Source organism: Manihot esculenta, chromosome 13 (genome assembly GCF_001659605.2).
Source record: "Manihot esculenta cultivar AM560-2 chromosome 13, M.esculenta_v8, whole genome shotgun sequence".
Lineage (NCBI taxonomy): Eukaryota > Viridiplantae > Streptophyta > Magnoliopsida > Malpighiales > Euphorbiaceae > Manihot > Manihot esculenta.
Window position 1 is genome coordinate 13,951,732 of NC_035173.2, and position 13,093 is coordinate 13,964,824.

Here is a 13,093-nt window from a genome sequence, read left to right on the forward strand (position 1 = left end):
CAAAAAGGCAAGGCTATGGAGAGAATGAGCTTATGTAAGAAAAAGATTTTATTATTTTGACATTAAATATTTGTATATAAATTTGTGTATTTATTATACTTTAATTAATTAAATACGCGTCAACATAAATTTTTAATATAGAGACAATAGCTAAAAAAAACTTTGTATTTTTAAATTTGCTTTTTCTTTTAAACTCAAATCTTTTAATGTGTTTCTAAATACACCCTATCATTAAAGTCTAACGGAATTACTATATTACCCAATACATTATTACATATCATAATGTCTCTTCAATAAATTTCAACGTAGAATTAATAATAGTTTAAAAGTTTGAGGTAAAATTTTTAATTTTTTTGAGGATAAGTTTAATTGGGTGGATCTCTCAAGGAGATAAGTTTTAAATTCTCAACATTCTGTTGCTTTTGAGTAAGGAAAGAGACTTTTAATAGTTGTTTGCATTTTTTCCGGAATCCTTAAGATGTTTGAATGTACTTAGTATTTTCGACACTTCTAGACAAGCTGCTTCGTATCTTGCATTATCATTGGCTAGTAGCACCCTTATCTAAATGCTTTTTGGGTGATTGTCTGGACTCCTTCATGCCTTCGGCAATTACCTTCATGGATATCTTTTAGCCTTTCCTAACTTTTATCCTCTGTAACACATCGCAGCTATGATTGTGTGGAGGATCTTCTGTACAACCAGCCATCTACCAGTGCATATTTAGAAGAATTCTTTATTACTTATTTGGTCAATAACTCATCTGTTGGAAGAATGTTTTATATTAAAAATTTGTATACGGGTATCATCCATGACTCCTCCTCCTTTATGGGGAAAGACTCTTCTACTTTCGTTGTTGGAGTGTACAATTCTTCAAATTAAAATAGTTGAGTCAAGTGTTGTTCACTCATCATTGCCATCATGGCTAGAAGATTTGCCTCTTCATTTTTGCCCCTGGCCACCTGGCAGAGATCATAGCTGCCTTGCCCGTCCTTGATTTTCTCCAGGCACCAAATCTTTTCCTTGCATTTGATAAGATTCAGCTCTCGGACTTTGAACTGCCACTGACACTAATTAATAATTAATTGTGATTCACTAAAAATAATGAATTTTTGTATACCTAATTTCTTGATAATTTTCAGAGCCATAATTACAGTCTCGTACTCTATAACACCCTTAATCCGTCTATAAAATAGCTCAGTAAGGGATGCCACATACTATACTATATGCAATTATATATATGGAATTAAATTAGCTTTTACATTATCAATTGTTATTTAATTTATATAAATATAAGTTAATTCACAAAAACAACTTTAAATGGAGAAATTGCAAGAGTCTCCCCTGTTTATCAGCAATTATCCTTATAAAAATAATCATAAAATCTCAATATTTACTTATTTTACACTATTAAATTCATAAATAGAACATATTAACTTAAAGCATTAAACACATTTATTTATATTTGTACTATTTTCAACACTCAATTACAGACTCTTGGTAGACTACTAATGTACATGCCAAACATAAACAACCTCTGTATAAGACTTGTGAATAACTGGTTATGATGATGTCTCCGTGCTGATGTAGAACTAGACCTCTTGATTGTTGCTTCCTTTATCTATTACCTGTGCATGGAAAAGTTTAATGCGCTAAGCTTATGCCCAGTGAGTGAATAATAATATATATATTCAATCAAGTTATAAATAAGAATACACATGACAATTATAACGAAATCATTTTATAAAAATGAGTGAAAACTTTATGTGTCAGTGGGTGAAAAGTGGGCAAATTAAGTTATGCAGTTGTATAACTATAAGGTCATTCATATTACGGTAACCATCTTGCGTGCATGCTTGTAAGGCATTAACAAGTTATATAATTAAATCTTAGTCCCTATAAATCTTAGCAGGATCAACTAGTTGGATAAGGAAAAACTATGTCTGTATAGCACAAAGTACCAAACTGTATGGTCTGGGGGCCAAATGTTGTGCCTGTATGGCTCAAAAGCCGAGAAACTATATGATATATGGTGTGTTGAAAATATCATATCATGTAGCCCATTAGGGCGCAGTATTGCTAAACTGTATATGACATGCTGCCATAACTGCTAAACTGTATATGGCATACCATACATTTATTCTGTCTATGACTCCCACCGAGATTTACTAGGATCAAGAATGCATATTTATGTGTTAAATATTTATTTGTACTAAAATTATTCATTTAGATGCTTAACATGTTAAAACAAGCAAGTATGTCGACAAAAGGAGAGTTTTTAAAAGCATACATGTGTGTGTAACAGATCATATTCGGCCATGAATGTAATATTTAGTCATGAACATATTGCTATTTCATTAAGAATGTGTGTGTGAAGTTTTAATTTATTAAGCTTGCACGTGCGTAAAGCATACACGTTAAGCTTGCACGTGCATAATTTGGCTACAAAGCTAGCATGTCAATCCCTTTCAGGTCAATATTTAGATTTAGGTTTATTTCTGCATGAGATTGTGTCACATTTCTAAGTATATTACGGACATAATTAGACTCACATTTCTTCATAAACTTTGTGTATTTATGTCTTAGCTTTCTAAGAAAATATATTACATCTGATTCTGACATTTTTAACTTAAGTTATGAATTTGTCTTTGCAAGCTGTCCAATATGGTTCTAACTAGTACAGTTTTGGTATCTGTTTTTAATCTATCAAAACATATTGTATGCATATTTGCTTATAGATTCAAGCTTAAATTTCTTATACAAAGTTTTAAGTATACTTCTCAGGGTCCATTTGGCACTGGTCTTATTCATTTCAATGAGTAAATCATTAGTTATGGTCTAAGTGATACAGACTATTCTGGATGCACAATCCCATGTTGTAACAGCCCGGAAACCGATACCCTCCCGTAACGGCCCGAACCGCCACCGGCGCTAGGATCCAGATCGGCTTAAGGCCGCCGGGACCCGTAGCAAGCCAAACATACCTCCTATCACCTGGTCAAATCCCATACATGATCGAAACTTTAACATAAAAACTGAAACATATGATGTAAGTACTGAGCTTGTCCTGTATGCAACATACTGGAAACATAAAGAACCCCCCTACTAGAGTCCTCATCAAAACTCTAGCTGGGTCTACATAACATACATCAAGCTGGGATTACATCCAAAGAACTAGAACCTAACCTGTGCATGCATCAAACCACAAACATAAGACCTCCTCTAGGGTCCTCATCCATAACATAACGTGGTAAACAACACATGCCACAAGATTAGTTCAACACAACTCATCATCTAAAACATTACATACATCATGTATTAAACAGGGACTAACCAAGTCTCAGGGCCAAGCACAGTACTAAACCATAATATAACTCCACTTAACTTTACATTACATTCTCTTGCGAAGCATCATCTCAATTTATAATACATGTCCACACTAAAAGTGCTAATCTAAAACTATTACATAAACTTAACCTTTACCCTCGACGTCTTCCTGGCCTACCACTGACCTGCAAAACTGGGGTTAGGGGAGAGGGGTGAGCTAAAAAGCCCAGTGAGTAGAAACAGAGAAAACAGTTCATTAATTACATGCTCTCATGAAATGCGTCAGAACACAAAGAAATCACATAATTGTATCTGGTCCGTCTCGGGGCTCATGCAGATAAATATTCCCCACGGATTTGTTTTTGAGAGTTCCTTTTTGCTAGCGTCCTTTACTCTCAAGGATCGGACATGACCTCAAAATTCCCTCTGTCGGTGCCCGGCTCCCCCAAAGGAGCTCACACAGGACTTTCACATACATGACGGGGTACCTAGTCCACAGAGAGCTCACAGTGACTTTCCTATATGTACTTGTCCGGCTCTCAAAGGACTTACCCAAGACTCCATGACAGAAATGGGCTATTGAAGTCGCCTTGGTCCAAACCTCCTGAATCAACATCAAATAATGCAATGCGCCATATTCGTGAAACTAGTGCAATCAATCCTATTACATGTAATCATGATGCATGAACATGCTTTAGGCATTAGATTTCGTAAAATAAAAGATTAAGTTTAGTTCTACTCACCTCTGGCAGACGCTGAACTGACTCTGCAACTGCTAACACTGATGGCCTCCTCGATCCCTCGGGTCCGATCCTACACAGGTGGACTCGAATGAGGTGCCAAACACACTCTAAACAACTCATAAACAACTCCCCAAAAACCCTCTAAAACATCACTTAAACATGCATAGAAAACACCCATGAAAAGGCTGGACAGGGCACTTTCGGCGGCACCTTCGGCGGCCGAACCCTCCCTCCAGAGACGAAACTCGGGCACTTTCGGCGGCACCTTCGGCGGCCGAAAGTCCCACTCCAGAGACGAAAGTCAGGCACTTTCGGCGGCCGAATCCTTCCTTCGGCGGCTGAAAGTCTGCTTTCAAGCCAAAACTCAGCTTTCGGGGGCAAGGTTAGGCGGCCAAACCATGCATCCAAAGGCAGGTTCGGCGGCCGAAACCACCTTCGGCGGCCGAACCTGAGTTCTTCCCAGAAGGGCAGAACTCAGCTTCTCATGCATTCAAGCCTCCCAAACCTTCCAAACACCCCAAAACAAGCACCCATCTATACCAAAACATGCATAAACCCTTAACCATGCACAAAGGAGCTTAATAACTTGATTAAACTCCAAAAACAACATCAAAACATACCTAGATAGTTTATGACCCACATAGGCCAAAACCATCAAAACAACCCAAACCTTACATACTCTCTCCCAATCATGCATACTCACTCCCACAAGCATAAAGGAGCATAAACTAACATAAACTCCTCAACACAAACATCACATAACATACATTGGGCATAAAACCCACATAAATCCTAACATGCATATCTACCCGTACTCTACCATTAAAACCTTCATAAAACTTTATAAAAACACTAGGGAAGCAAAGATCTACACTTACCTCTTGAAGATCGAGGGTGGTGTGATCCCTAACTCGGAGGTGTGGAGAATCCAAGCTCCAAAAGCTCCAAGCTCCCAAAACTTGATCTAAGCTTGAAAACTCTTCAAAACAACCATGGAACTCATGAAAACATGAAGGAGATGAAGAAAGAACATGAAAACGGCCAAGGGAGGACAAAAACTCACCTGAGCTCGAGAATGGGGAGAAAACTCGCCCATTTCCGATCTGAGGGCCCTTTATAGGTGGCCTAGTCGAAGACCTTCGGCGGCCTAACGTGCCCCCTAAACTCATGCATGTTCGGCGGCCGAACTTGACTTTCGGCGGCCGAACCTTGGCTCGTTCAAACAAGACTTTCGGAGGCCAAAGGCGCTCCCGAAGCCTTTCCATGTTCGGCGGCCGAACTTCACTTTCGGCGGCCAAACCTGGCAAACGCCTCCTTGGTCTTTTCTTTTTAAAACTCAAACTCTTTTTCATTTAACACCATGAAATCAGTAAACACCTTTTAGAAAACACATTTTACCCCTCTAGAAGCCTCTGGCATCTTCAGAAATTCCAGATTCCAACGGAGATTCCGCCGGAAGGTAGGGATTCCGATGCCGGAATCTAGCCGGGTATTACACATGTGACCTGTTTAGGTTCACTAGCAATTTACATATAATTAGCTACAGATTCAAAATTTGGTCACTTCATGAAAGTTTTAGCCTTTTGTCTCAGATTTCTTTTGATACATATTAGACTTAATTTTAATGATTACACAATAAGTTATGAGGCTTCCAACATTGACTGTCCTATTGGAACTTATTCTGCGAGTTTTGTATTTTCAGGTCCCATGTTGTATCTATTTTTTTAAGCCTTTTAATCATCATTTCAACATTCATATTCCAAATCTATACAATCAAAAGAATATTTCTAGCAATCAAAACCAATCCCTAATTTCACATAATCATGAGAAAATCAAAGGAAAAATGGAACTTCAAATAAATACCAAACCTTTGTATAATTCTTTTCAAAAGTTTTAGGTACACATTAGTTACTCTTTTTCCTTGCCTTTTTTCTTTGATGTACCTTCCTCCTTTTGAATTTTTTCTTCACAAAGAATGAGAAAAAAAAAGAGTTTTAATTCAATTAACAATATATAATTGATTGAAAATATAGAAGAATATGTTTGCCTAATCTAAGTTTTAATTTCTATCCCTTACCACTTAAACACCTAAACTTCTCTCCTTTCCTCCTTTTCTATGGTTCCTTTGCTGGTTATTTCACTTACGAAAAGATTTTGCATGAATGGAGATTTTATCTTTATGGAGAAATATGGTGGAAATGGAAGAAAAGAAGAAAACTTACTTTGTCTTTTCTTTTTAGTGTAGGTACGGCTAGCATAGAGAAAATGGAAGAGTCATGTCTTTCATGTATAGCTCGGTGACACATGAAGGGTTTAGGTGAAAAGGTAGAAAAAAATAGAGGATCCAACTTGAAATTTACTTTTAAACTTTCCATATTCACACTTTAATCTACTAAACTTTTCCATATGTTTCAATTTAGTTTTTATATTTTCAATATTCATAGATTGACTTACTAAATTTACACTTTTAACCTTTAGAAATTTATTTCATTTAGGTAAGCACGTTGGTTTTAACAAGCACCTCAAGCTAACATGTTGGGAAATCCTTAATCACCTCTCGATAGTAACTTGATTTCGACCTGTTTATCACATTAGATACTTTATTTTAAGATATGTCTGTTTTCTTATTTGGGCTTTCTATGATTCAGCTATTACAACTTAAAGATATTAAAATACTATTACTGGTCATTCTTATTTTAACTCTGTCTTTGCATGTATAACTCTATATGAAATGCAAGTTGGATCTCTAAACACAATTTTTAGTGCTCTACCTATAGATGAATTGTGTATCAAACGGCTATAGATAAGCTAGCACCTCCGCTAATTAGCTCGAGGTTAAGCTAGTACCTCCCCTGAAGTTAATTACTCTAACTCTAGAATGGTAGAATTTAAATCTAATAGTTTCTTTATTTCTATCCGTAGCTCGAGGTTAAGCTACCAGCTCCCTATAATTAATTACTCTAATTTTAGAATGGTAGAATTTAAATATAATAGTTTATCTATTTCTGTCCGTAGGTTTTAGAATGTGACAGACTCAGCTACGTTGTTGGTGACATTGAAGGCTAGCTTTGCTGCATATCGAAGTTTTATACCGGTTTGAGTCTGCAACAGAATCCCGATTTCGGATCCCCCAGCCTTGCAATCTCCGTCTTCCCAAATCTTCCATTCCTCTATGGTTGACTCAGGGGACTCCAAAGGTTCTAACAACAAAGTTATTTCTGCGATAAAATCGGCTAGCACTTGGGCTTTCATGGCCTTTCTTGAAACATGATATCATAGGCTGGCAATATTACCACTCAGGTGGACAACTGCCTAGACAATTCTAATCTGTGTAGAATCTTTCGTAGAGGATAATCGATTCTGACTTCTATGGTGTATGACTCAAAGTATAGTCGTAGCTTTATGGCTGACATTAGGATTACAAACACCAATTTTTCGAGGGGAGGATATGATATGGATCCAATAGGGCAAATTTTCAATAACGGTGTGGAGCAATCTTATATTATTCAAATGGGTCTAAAAGGAGTTCAAAATGATATTCATATGACCCAAATACACTTGAGGCATGCTTCAATTCATATGGGGCATATTTGGTGCAACGCTTACAATCATAGCTTAGGGAGCCTAATTAAGCCTATGGGCTAAAGCTACACAAAGGAAAGTCTAAAGTGTAGATCAAAAAAGACTTTTATGAAGATTCAACTTTGTCATGATAGACTTGCTATGTTTTATTATTTAAACACTTGCTTTATTTTAGTTTTGTTTGGACTTATATTCTGACCATATTTTATCTTTTAAGTTTTAGAGTGTTGGGCTATGTTTTGGACTTATGTTTTAGTACTTATGAATTTGATGTGTTATTTTGGTATAATTGGGCTTAGATCTTGTGTGTGGTTCGGCCAAGCTTAAGAAGAGTGTCTTAGGATTTTAATTTTCTCCTTACTATATAAAGATAAGGAACACTTGTAAAATGAAACTTTGAATCAAAATTTTCAAAATCTTCTTCATGCCTTTGGTTGTACTTCTTTGAGTGAGAGTGAGGATTTGCTTTCATCAATTGCATCAAGAATCTTGGCTAACTTATCAACTGTTCATTGTGGCGTTTGCCGGATTCTCATCTAAATCCTTCTATCTTCCCTCTTACAAGTGTTCCTTATCCTTATATAGTAAGGAGAAAATTAAAACCCTAAGACACTTTTTTAAACTTGACTGAACCACACACAAGGCCCAAGCCCAATCACACGCTAAAATAACTGTAATACCCGGCTAGACTCCGGTATCGGAATTCCTACCGTCCGGTGGAATTTCAGATGTCGGAAACCTCTAGAAGGGTAAAAACATATTTTTATAAAATGTTTTCATGTATTTTATGGTTTTAAGTAAGAAAGAAATTGAGTTTTGAATGAAAAAGACCATAGAGGGAAATCTAGGTTCGGCCGTCGAACATGCATGAGTTTTGGAATCACTTTCGGCTTCCGAAGGTGGTCTGGCCAACCACCTATAAAAGGCCTCATGGCCGAAAATGGGCGAGCTTTCTCCCCTATTTTCGGCCGACGGTGAGTCCATGCCCTCCCATGGTTGGTTTTGATGATTTTCCTCAAATCTTTCATGTTTTAACAAGTTTTAACTTGGTTTTGAAGATTTTTGAAGCTAAGATCAAGTTTTGGAGCTTGGAGACCCAATGAGCTAGATTTCTCCCATCTCCAAGTTAGGATCGTCTCTCCTCTCGATTTTCAAGAGGTAAGCTTAGATCCTACCTTTCTTGTATGTTTTAAGCTAGTTTTGAGGGGTTATGGGGTAGAAATGCATGTTTAGGTTATGTTGAGTTTTTGGATAATGTGAGTTGTATGAGTTGCTATATGTGTTTGTGTTGGGGTTTAGGTTAGTTTGAGACCCCTATATGCTTGTTTGCTTGTGTATGCATGTTGTAGAATAGCTAAATGCATGTTTGAATGGTTTGGGAGGCAAAATGTACATGAGGAGGCTGAGTTCTGCCACTTTGGAAGAACTCAAGTTCGGCAGCCGAAGGCACTTTCGGTCGCCGAACCTGCCTGTGGTGGCATGCTTTGGCTGCCGAACCCTGCCCTCGAAAGTTGGACTTTCGGCTCTAGATGGGAGTTTCGGCCGCCGAACCTGCCGCCGAACATGCACGAGTTTCGGATCTGGAGAGAACTTTCGGCCGCTGAAGGTGCCGCCGAAAGTGCATGACTTTCGGATCTGGAGGAGGGTTCGGTCGCCGAAAGTGCCGCCGAAGGTGCCCTGTTCAGCCTTCCCTTGCATGTTTTCTATGATTGTTTTAAGGTGTTTTAGGGGGTTTTTGGGGAGTTGTTTAGAGTCATGTTCATGTATATTTGGTCCCTCATTTGAGTCCACCTGTGTAGGTTCGGACCCGAGGAACCGAGAACCCCAGCAGTGAGTTAGCTGCTTCAGTGTCTTTTCAGAGCTAGCCTGAGGTGAGTAGAATGACTTTTTATACTGCAAAGTAAATAAATAATTTTTGAGCACGTTCATGTATCACGAATGCCATGAGATATATTAGGTTGGTTGCATTAGAATTCACGAATATGTTGCATTGCATAATATGATGATGTTGTGGGTGGATATTGGATGATCCTTTAGTCCTTAGTATGATGTGATATGGTATAGTATGGAAGTCCAGGTTGAGACCCATTCTACGCCCCTGGCACTATGTTAAGAGAAAGACCAAGTCGAGACCCATTCTATGCCCCTGGCATTATTGCTGTAACGACCCGGAATTCGGACCGCTACCGGCGCTAGGATCCAGATCGGCATAAGGCCGCCGAGACCCGTAGCAAGCCTGACATACCTCCTGTAAACCTGTTTAATCCCATACATGATCAACAAGTACACAAAAATTTTGATCTTTCTCGTTCAATCACCAAACTCAACCTGTGCATGCACAACTCATAAACATAAACATCAACCCCACACTGGAGTCCTCATCAAATACTCCAATGGAGTAACATAGCATATAGTGAGTTTGGTCTACATAATATATCATTAAACCATTACATTTGAAAGATCATGTAACAAAAGGGATTAACATACATACTAGGGTCAAGCACAACTCTAATCCTCAATAACATCATTATATTACATAACTGATCAATACTATACTTTACATTACATCATTCACATGTCCACTTCTAACTATTACATAGACATGACTTTACTCTAGCTGACCTTCTGGTCTATCCCGTACCTGCAAATCTAGGGAATTTAGGGAGTGGGTTGAGCTACTAGAGCCCAGTGAGCAGAATAATAAAACATTGTATTTAAAACATATGATATCATGGAATGCATCACAGCACAAATAAATCACATCAAGGATGAACTTGTCACCATTTAGCCCTCTATACTGTCTAATCATGCCAGGGGCGTAGTGCAGGCACGCTTGGACTTAGGGGTGTGCATCGGTCGGTTCGGTTCGGTACCGAATCGAACCGGCCAAAACCGAATTAACCGAATTGTTTCAAAATGTAAACCGAACCGAACCAAATAAGATAGAAAACCGAACCGAACCGGTTCGGTTCGGTTCGGTTCGAAACCGATTTTTGAACTTTTTTTTCTAATTTCATTGAATTATATAATAATTTGGGCCTAATAAAAATTAATTTAAACCTAATATATTTGTTTAGAATTTGCTGTAATTCCAATTTGCTGTAATTCCAACTTAGACATACTTAGACACTCATAGTATTTTTCCCTCTCAATTTGCTGTAATTCCAACTTAGACACTCAATTGCTGTAATTCCAACTTGCTGTAATTATGAGACTCAATGACACTCAATGACAAGGGCTTTTCATAGTATTTTTCCCTCTCAATTTGCTGTAATTCCAACTTAGACACTCAATTGCACAAGAGTTTGAGAATCAGATATCTACAAGAAACTTCTAAAGCCAAAAAGAAATCGACATTGCCAACCAAGTTCTAGAAACAATAGCAGAACTAGAGAGCATCAAAGCAGGTAGTGCAAAAACCAGCAACCAATGGCATTGACATATAATATTCTCATATCAACAAAAATCAGGAAGAGTAAATAGATACGAATCTCCATAACACAGTATCTACACATGTAATTTAACAATTTTCAACAATAGAATTTGAGATGACTAATTGTCATTAAAAAAGGCAGCAATTACATGCTCACCTACATCAGAACAACCAAAGGAGACAAAAAAATTTCATTTAAAATCAAAACCCAATAAACCGATTTTATACCTGTACGCCTTGGATAATCTAGAATAGGGGATGTCGATTACAAAGAGGGATTGAAACTGGAAAAGCGTTGTTCGGTTTTGAAGTCGCGAGAAAGAATACCAAAATCTGTCTGACCGCCGGTGTGAGTCGCGAGAATGACGATTCAACGAGATGACGATTCAACGAGAGAGCGACGGCTATGAGAGAGAGAGACGCGAGCGATGGCCGTGAGAGAGAGACGCGAAGGGTGGCAGGGTGGGTGGCCGGTGGGTAGCGACTGGGGTGGGTGGCTGTGGCTACGGATTGAAGACGCGAATGATGGAGATTAGGGATTTGGTTTGAGAGAGACGAAGGTATGCCGCGTGAAGAATGACGACGGATAGGATTAGGAAGTGAATTGATATAACCTATAATAAAACGCTGCGTTTAAAATTAAAATCGGTCGGTTCGGTTCGACCGAATTATTTTGACTCCAAAACCGAACCGAACCGACCAACCCGAAATTTTTTAAAATTAAAACCGAACCGAACCGATTTTATTTTAAAACCGAACCAAATTATTAAATTAAATCGGTTCGGTCGGTTTATTCGGTTCAAACCGAACAGTGCTCAGCCCTACTTGGACTTCCATATCATAACATACATATCCAATTGTGCCGGGGGCGTAGTGCAGGCACGCCCGGACTTTCTCTTACATAGTGCCAGGGGCGTAGAGCAGGCACGCCTGGACTTCCATATCCTATCATCATGTCATAACATATGAGGGCTAATGGATCATTCAACATTCATCCACATCAACAACATAATATGCAATGCAACATTTTCATGAATTCTAATGCAAGCACCCTAATATATCTCATGGCATTCATGATGCGTGAATCATGCTAAAACTTTCATTATTTGCTTTAAAATATAAAGGGGTATTCCACTCACCTCTGGCTAACTCTGACAAGATACTGAAGCAGCTGTCTCACTGTTGGGGTCCTCGGTTCCTCGGGTCCGAACCTACACAGGTGGACTCAAATGAGGGACCAAATAAATATGAACATGACTTTAAAATACTCCCCAAAAACCTCCCTAAAACACCTTAAAACAATCATAGAAATCATGCAAAGAAAGGCTGGACAGGGCACTTTCGGCGGCAGGTTTGGCGGTCGAAAGTCCCTCCAGAGACGAAAGTCATGCACCTTCGGCAGCACTTTCGGCGGCCGAAGGTTCCTTTCAGAGACGAATCTCATGCATGTTTGGCGGCACCTTCGGCGGCCAAAACGCCCTTCCAGAGTCGAAAGTCTGCTTTCGGGGGCAGGGTTCGGCAGCCAAAGGCTGGCCTCCACAGGCAGGTTCGGCGGTCGAAAGTCCCTTCGGCTGCCGAACCTGAGTTCTTCCAAAGGGCAGAACTCAGCCTCCAACATGCACATTTGCCTCCCAAAACATTCAATCATGCATTTACCTATTCTACAACAAGCAACTCAAGCCAACAAGCATATAGGGGTCCCAAACTATCCTAAACCCCAACTACAACACATCAAACATACATGAACAACCCACATTGCTCAAAACTCAACATTAACCCATAAACTCAAAAATAACCTAAACATGCATTTCTACCCCACAAATCATCATAAAACTTACTTAAAACATAAAAGGAGTTAAAGATATACTCTTACCTCTTGAAGATTGAGAGGAGAGGCGATCTAACTCGGAGATGGGAGAGATCTCGCTCCTTTGGTCTCCAAGCTCCAAAACTTGCTCTTTTTGCTCAAATAACTTCAAACCAAGATAAAACTTGTTAAAACTTAAAGGA